Below are 8,032 nucleotides of genomic sequence, written 5' to 3' on the forward strand. Positions count from 1 at the left end.
TCAGCAATGTGATCGGTGATACCTGTAGTAAAAACAACCTTAACAACATAATCATTCAAGTATAGCAATGCCAACTCCCAGACTACCGCATGATCCTTACAGAATGGCCGGATAGTCTGTTAACCACCTGCACCATCACCTGCTTGTCACATTCAAAGGCACCAGCCGTCCCTGGAAGGGGTAGATGTAGATGTAGCCTGCAAACCACATCAGGAACTTTTCCCGAAGGATGCACGAAGCGGACCCAGAAGGGGGACGTTGTACTCCCCAACACCAGTGGCTCAAATATATATAACGCCTAAGAACATTTGTGTGACATCCTTGTGCTATGATCATGGTACCTTCTCTGTATCATTCCCACATTAGTATATATGCTGCTGAAGCAAGCATCGATGGTTAGGAGCTGTACAGTCAGCTGTGGTGTGTGCAGTGCAGGCCCCTTCCCAGTGCTACAACCCTGCAGGAAAAGTAGGTGGCTATCAAGACTCCCTTGACCAGATAATGAAACACTTGTAAAAAGTTCAAAGGTTTCTTTATTGCTGAAGTCGAAGTGAAGCATGGTTAGAAAAGAGTGATCTGGGGGTTGGTTACAGCATACAGAGATAATATTCACCGCCCCCCTTTCCCTGTGAGAAGAGTAACAGCCAGGAATTCACACAGAAACACAGACAGAGATAAGGCACCTGGAAAACAAAACAAAAATGTGGAGCAAAGCAGTTCCCAGTCTCCCAAGGTTCCCAACCCCCTTTTCACATCCACAACCTGACATTTCCTGCCCTCTTTAAGGCCTTCCCCCAGACTGATTTGGGAATGCCTGATGGAATGCCTTTACTAGCTTGGGAGCTTTGACTTCTTTAGCAAACACCCATTCATCAGGACCGGAGAAAAACCCTTTCCAGGAAACCAAATATTGCAAGCAGTTTCGATGCAAGTGAGAGTCCAGGATTTCTTGAATTTCATAATGTTGGGCCCCATCAATCATCTGAGGAGCAGATTGAGTAGGTGTGGGGTGCCAAACATCTGAAGCATGAGCCTTTTTGAACAAGCTGCATTGGAATACAGGGTGAATTTTACTAAGAGCTTTAGGAAACTCAAGTTGTACAGTCACATTATTGATAACATGGATCACTTTAAAAGGACCAATATACTTATGTCCCAGTTTAGTGTGCTTGTGAATATCTCTTAAGTTCTTGGTGGAGAGGTACACTAAATCTGTCATACTCAATGCCATGAGCTGGCGCCCTTTCTCAGCCTGTTTTTTCTGGGAATCCTTAGCTTTCTGCAGAGCCCTAGCTTTCTGCACTGCACTATTATAAGCGTACTCTGCATAAGGCAATAGGTCGACCCAATTGTCTTGGTGATAATTACTGAAACACCTCAGATACTGTTGCAGATCTGATTAGAGCGTTCCGACTGGCCATCAGATTGGGCATGGTAAGATAACATCAGACTTTGTTCCATGCCCAGTAGCTTAAAAAATGATCTCCAAAGTTTTGATAAAAATTGGGGGGCCCAGTCCAAAATTATCTTATCAGGAGCAGAGTGCAGACGATAGATATGTTGAATAAATAGCTTTGCTAGCTTGGGACCAGAAGGGATAGTGGAACATGGAATAAAATGGGCTTGTTTGGAAAACAAGTCCACAACAATCCAAATTATTGTTTTACTGTGGCTTTCAGGGAGATCAGTAATAAAATCCATTGCAATTACTTTCCACGGGCCATCCAGGGTAAGTATAGGATGTAACAGCTTTGGAGGTTTTCCTGGAACACATTTAGCCTTGGCACAAACAGGGCAACTTTTAATGTAAGCTTCAATATCTTTTCTCATGGAGCAGCACCAAAACTGCCTCCTTAAGAGGTGAAGCGTTTTCAGGAAACCGAAGTGGGCAGCTGATTTAGAATCCTGCCCCTGTTGGGGTACGAATAAACAGTCACCCCACCTCCAAAGGCCGTCCCTGAAAAGCAAAGAGGGACCACCCTCCTCATCTGCGATTGGATGCTTCTGAGCCTCCAGGAATTCCATAACTAGGGAGGTGGGAGGAGGTTTCAGTGAGGTGGGGGGTGGAGCAGTGGCAATGGCACCTCCTGAACAGCATGCTTGAGCGCGTGTGACTGCCAATCCCAGTTGAGTAGGCGTGAAAACAGTCTGGGAGCCTGTAACTCCACCTCCTCCCCTGCGGCCTCCGGAAGGCAGGAGAGTGCATCCGCCAAATGGTTGGATTTGCCAGGGAAAAAATGCTTAAAGTTAAAAAGGAAAAAGAAGTCTGCCCACTGTAATTGTTTGGAGGAAAGCCGACCAGGGGTGCTGAGAGGCACAAGGTTTTTATGATCAGTCCAAACCTCAAAGGGATCGGTTGCCCCCTCCAACCAATGTCACTGGAAGTTAAGGCACGTTTAATAGCTCCCATTTCCTTATCACTCACTGTCCAGTTCAACTCAGAGCCAGAAAATTTCTTGGACAAGTAGGCACGGGGCATAACTGTCCTTCTGAGTCCCATTGCAACAATGCAGCCCCTAGAGCTTTGTCAGAGGCATCAACATGCACTACAAAGAGCAAATTAGGATTGGCATGTCGAAGTACTGGCTCAGTAGTGAAAGCAGTTTTCAGGGAATCAAAAGCCTATTGGCAAAGAGCTGTCCAATCTAAGGGAGCTCCTGGCCGGGTTGCTGCGGATCCTCTGCCCTTAGTTTTTAATAAGTTGGTCAAAGAGATAGCCAACTCTGCAAAGTCAGGAATAAAGTCTCGATAAAAATTTGCAAAGCCTAAAAAGGATTGTGGTTGCTTTCTAGTGGTTGGGGGCGGCTATTGTTGGACATTGGCCACCTTTGCCGGATCCATTTCTAATCCTGCCGCCGACACCTGATACCCCAAAAATCCAGTTTACTTTGGTGAAAAGCACACTTTGATCGCTTCACATACAAGGAATTGACCAACAATCTTTGTAAAACCTTTCTGACCAGTTGGATGTGGTCTCGTTCATTGTCAGAATAGACCAAAACATCATCCAAATATACAACCACTCCTTTAAACAACAGATCATGCAGAACTTCATTAATTAAATCATAAAAACTCCAGGAGCTCCATATAAACCAAAGGGCATTACTTGGTACTCATATTGTCCATAACGTGTGTTAAAAGCAGTCAAATGTTCAAAACCTTCGGCTACACGAACTCTATAATAAGCCTCCTGTAGGTCAAGTTGGGTGAAAATATGTCCCTTGCTCAAGCCAGCAAGGCTTAATGACAAGGGGTATTTATTTGAATTAGAGATGGCATTAAGGCCCCAGTAGTCTGTGCATAAACGAAGAGAGCCGTCCTTCTTCTTAACGAAAAGTACTGGTGCTGCGTATTTACTGGTGGCTTTACGAATAAACTTCTGTGCTAAGTTTTTATCTAGGGTCCTGCAGCACAGCATCCTCAGTGTGGTTCATGGGATAAAGCCTCCCCTTAGGCAGTTTAGCTTCTGAGATGAGTTCAATTTTACAATCCATGCTGCGATGCGGGGGTAACAAGTCACATTCCATTTCTTCAAAGACCTTTCGTAAGTCCTGGAATGGCACAGAAATACCTGAACCCTCTGATAACTGCCAAGTGCCCGATAGCTCCACAGTATAGACAAAGACCTAACCTACGCCGTTGGGCATACACAGACCCTTCCCTGGCAAGCTGATTTCAAGATGACGGTTTACGGGGGCCCATGGCAACCGGAACCAGATGACTGGGAGCCACAGATTTACTATCAAAAAACTTGACAGGTGCCAAATGAGCACCAGCATCCCCCGCCATAGTGATCCATTTGGCCAAGCTGGTGGGATGACCACTCATTATCACCCATTGCCTTAATTCGGGGTTAATCGCTACTGTAAAAGCATGCATGAAGACTTGTTCTGGCCAATCGGATATTTTACTTACTACCCTGTTTCCCCGAATATAAGGCATCCCCTGAAAATAAGACATAGTAGAGGTTTTGCTGAAGTGTGAAATATAAGGCATCCCCTGAAAGTAAGATGTAGCAAAGTTTTTGTTTGGAAGCATGCCCGACGAACAGAACACAGAAAAATAAGACATCCCCTGAAAATAAGACATAGTGCATCTTTGGGAGCAAAAATCAATATAAGACACTGTCTTATTTTCGGGGAAACATGGTAGAGTACAGAATTGTCCTGCGAATTCCATGAATGACTTGTTGCCCTGGCGTATCTTGAAAATATCTTGCTTTGCTTGCTCTCCCATAAACTGGTTTTCGAATCGTTCTCGTAATGCTCGAAGAAATCTTGGGAGTGTCTGCAACTCTTCAGCTTGTCTGTGGAACAGATCCACATACCAGTCAGCTGCCACCCCTTCCAGGAGTGCCCCGACATCATGTACACGTTCACTCTCACTCCAATACTGATCACCATAGTCCTGCATATGGGCATCCACCTGGATTAGAAAATAAGGCAGGAGTTGGGGGGATCCATCAAACTTAACCATCATTCGTCTTCTGGCCGGAGCAAGGGTAGGCACTTGCATGACCTGGACCAGCAGTGGCTGAACAGGAGGCGGTTGCTGGTCCCGATTCGGAGGAGGAGCATTGCGCACTTTATTCAACTGGGCCTCTGTGGTTAGGGCTCTGATCCGTAACTCATCCATTTGGCGTTGCATCAAATAGAATCTTGTCTCGTAGTCGCGCCTCTCCTGATCCCAAGTGTCACACTCTTGTATGTCCTCAGCCCTGGTTCTCAGACTGGCTCCCTGGTTTGACAAGATCAACGCAGCCTAGCCCCTCCCAATAATGGAACTGAAACAGAAAGGTTCTCTTTTTTAAAGGGGGGGTGGGATGAATAAAAAGGGGGAGACAAGGAAAGAAGGAGCTGGAGGAGCAAAGAGAGAAGCAGGGAAGGGGCATAGAGAGGGGGATATAACACCACCCCCTCTATCCCACTAATGCCCCCTAGCCAGGCTTGCTATCCTAGGTCTGGTTATCTATCCCTTCCAGGCATGCCCCATCTCTGTTGCTGTGTAGGAAAAGGCCAAACGTGGATGAAGGAGTGGGAGGTGAAGCAAGGAGTTTCCAGACTCGAGTCATGCACAAATCTGGTTGCCAACTCTGAGTTGAGAAATTCCTGGAAATTTGATGGTGAAGCCTGGACAGGGGAGGGAGGTCCATATGGATATGATACCATAGAGTTTACCTGCGAAGAGATCTATAAGGCTTCCCCTACCCCAAGAGGTTGATCCTAGATGAGATCCAGATTCAAATGCTTGCTCAGCCATTATGTTTCCTCAATAAGCTTGGAATAGTTATTCTCCAACCTAACTGACAGGATTTTCATGAGTATAAAATGGAGGAGACACAGAAGTGACATTCTTCTACACAGAAAGGTAAGATAAAATGTGGTAGACATCTTTGCTTCACCATCCCAGTTAAAGACAGTTCAAAGTGTTTTGACTGGGTGATATCTGTGTTAGGCGCATATCTGCTCACATTCCTCCAGTTCACCAGGAAACTGGCAATAGATAGCAAGGCTCCGGAAATGACATTTCCAATCATTTTGAAATCATTACTGCAGACAGAACATTTATATTAACTATACCAGGGGTCGGGAACCCGCGGCTTGCGAGCCGCAAGTGGCTCTTCGCTGCTTCTCGTGTGGCTCCCGGGCAGAAAGGCAGCGAGGTAAGCGGGTGAGCAAGCAGAGCAGGGGCGAGCGGGCGAGCAAGTGAGCGAGGGGGCGAGCAAGCGGCGGCGGCGGCGGGCAGGCGAACAAGTGAGCGAGACAAGCAGGCGAGCGGAGCTGGGGCGAGGGGGAGTGAGTGGGAGCAGGCGAGTGGGCGGGCAGGCGGGCAAGTGAGCAGGGGGGCGGGCAAGCAAGCGCGGGTGGGCAAGTGGGCAAGTGAGCAGGGGGCAAACAAGCGAGCGAGGCAAGCCGGGGGGCGGGGGCGCGCAAGTGGGCAGAGGAGTGAGTCGGGGAGCGGGCGAGCGGGCGAGCAAGCGGGCAAGTCAGCGGGGGGCGAGCAAGCGAGCAGGGGGGCGGGCGGGTGAGCGGGGGGGAAAACAAGCGAGCGAGGCAAGCAGGCGAGCGGAGCGAGGGCGAGGGCAAGCAAGCGGGCAAGTGAGCAGGGAGGTGAGCAAGTGAGCAGGGGGGTGGGCAAGTGAGCGGGGGGCGAGCAAGCAAGAAGGGGGCGGGCTGGCAAGTGGGGGGGCAAGCAAGCGGGCTCCAAGTGGGCGGGTGGGAAAGCGGGCAGGGGGGCAGGCGGGCAAGCGAGCCAAATGGCTCTTTGAGTAAAAAAGGTTCCCGAGCCCTGAACTATACAAAAGAAAAGGTATGATTTGAGCTTATGGATGCCACTTAGCCCGTAGTGGCTGGGGGACCTCCTGGAGATGCTCCCTATCCCTGCCCCTTGCTCAGTTGAGAGGCAGGTGGAAAAACCGCATGTGGAAGTGGCAGGTGGAAAAACCACATGTGGAAGTGACTTCCTGTTTCAGAAGAAAAAAATGACATTATGTCATGCTAGTAATTTCAAAATCTCGGTGGTTTTCCTGTAGAAATTATTGAAATTCCTAGTGTCATGACATCACTTTTCATTTCAAATACTTCTGGAATTGCTAGCCAAGGGCTGGCATCCCTATTTGGATTAGGGATTCATAAATGTTCATTCATATTTTATAGACTTCAATCATATCCCCCCTCAGACGTCTCCAAACGCTGCAGCCTCTCCTCATAAGGAAGGTGCTCCAATCCTTCAATCACCCTCGTTGCCCTTCAAAGTGATAGAAAAAGTGCAGAGAAGGGCAACAAGGATGATTGAAGAATTGGAGCACCTTCCTTATGAGGAGAGGTTGCAGCGTTTGGGACTCTTTAGTTTGGAGAGGAGACGTCTGAGGGGGGATATGATTGAAGTCTATAAAATTATGCACAGGGTAGAAAATGTTGACAAAGAGAAATTTTTCTCTCTTTCTCACAATACTAGAACCAGGGGGCATTCATTGAAAATGCTGGGGGGAAGAATTAGGACTAATAAAAGGAAACACCTCTTCACGCAACGTGTGATTGGTGTTTGGAATATGCTGCCACAGGTGGCTGGATAGCTTTAAAAAGGGCTTGGACAGATTTATGGAGGAGAAGTCGATCTCTGGCTACCAATCTTGATCCTCCTTGATCTGAGATTGCAAATGCCTTAGCAGACCAGGTGCTCAGGAGCAGCAGCAGCAGAAGGCCATTGCGTTCACATCCTGCATGTGAGCTCCCAAAGGCACCTGGTGGGCCACTGCGAGTAGCAGAGTGCTGGACTAGATGGACTCTGGTCTGATCCAGCAGGCTAGTTCTTATGTTCTTATGTTCTCATATTATTGCCTATGAAAGTTGATTCCATACACACATAGTGTAGAAATGTTTGTGGTACAGCTCCTGAAATTCTTTATCAATTTTCTCTTTGTATTTATCTCTGTATGTTTCCCACACACACTTACTCCCTTTTCTGTTGATTTAGGGATTTGGCTTTTAAGATATTTTTTCTCACAAAAATGCTGTAGTTAGAGAACAATGGTCTCTGTTGGGTTGCTATGTAAAAAACTGCTATCTTAACTCTTGAGACTGGGATTGGATCTTAAACTGTGGATGCAATGATGCTCCTAGATGCAGGCCATTCTCCCCATCCCTTTTGTCCAACATTACCTAAGACCCCCAAATAACAGATCCTATGTAGTCACAGGCCATAGTATTTCTATCACAACACAGATTTATTCTTTTCTTCCTATATCATGTACCCCAAATGTTCCATCAAGCTTTATGGTATGTACAATCTCTGTACAAGAACTGTGCATTAGAACTCACTGCTGCAAGATGTGCAAAATAATAGAAAAGAAAGCTTCTAATCTAGCTTGGTTTCCCCCCTTTATGATGTGTTAGTGTTCAGGCTCAAATCTTTTCTACAACAGATCAATACTGAACTTGTTTGCATTTACAGGGCTAATGTTAGTTTTGGTTTAGGTGCTTTGATATATATAGAGGTCATTTCTACAGGAAATGCTTGGAGAGAAAAGAAA

The 8,032-nt window shown here is 46.9% G+C and overlaps 1 non-coding gene across 1 annotated transcript; it reads right to left on the bottom strand.

Annotated features, from left to right (window-relative positions):
• Nucleotides 1-283: 283 nt before the first annotated feature.
• On the bottom strand, nt 284-390 carry LOC125427611. The gene has a single exon (XR_007243728.1). It is a non-coding gene; the product is annotated as a U6 spliceosomal RNA (small nuclear RNA).
• Nucleotides 391-8,032: the final 7,642 nt, after the last annotated feature.

This window comes from Sphaerodactylus townsendi, linkage group LG02 (genome assembly GCF_021028975.2).
Source record: "Sphaerodactylus townsendi isolate TG3544 linkage group LG02, MPM_Stown_v2.3, whole genome shotgun sequence".
NCBI classification, from domain to species: Eukaryota; Metazoa; Chordata; class Lepidosauria; order Squamata; family Sphaerodactylidae; genus Sphaerodactylus; species Sphaerodactylus townsendi.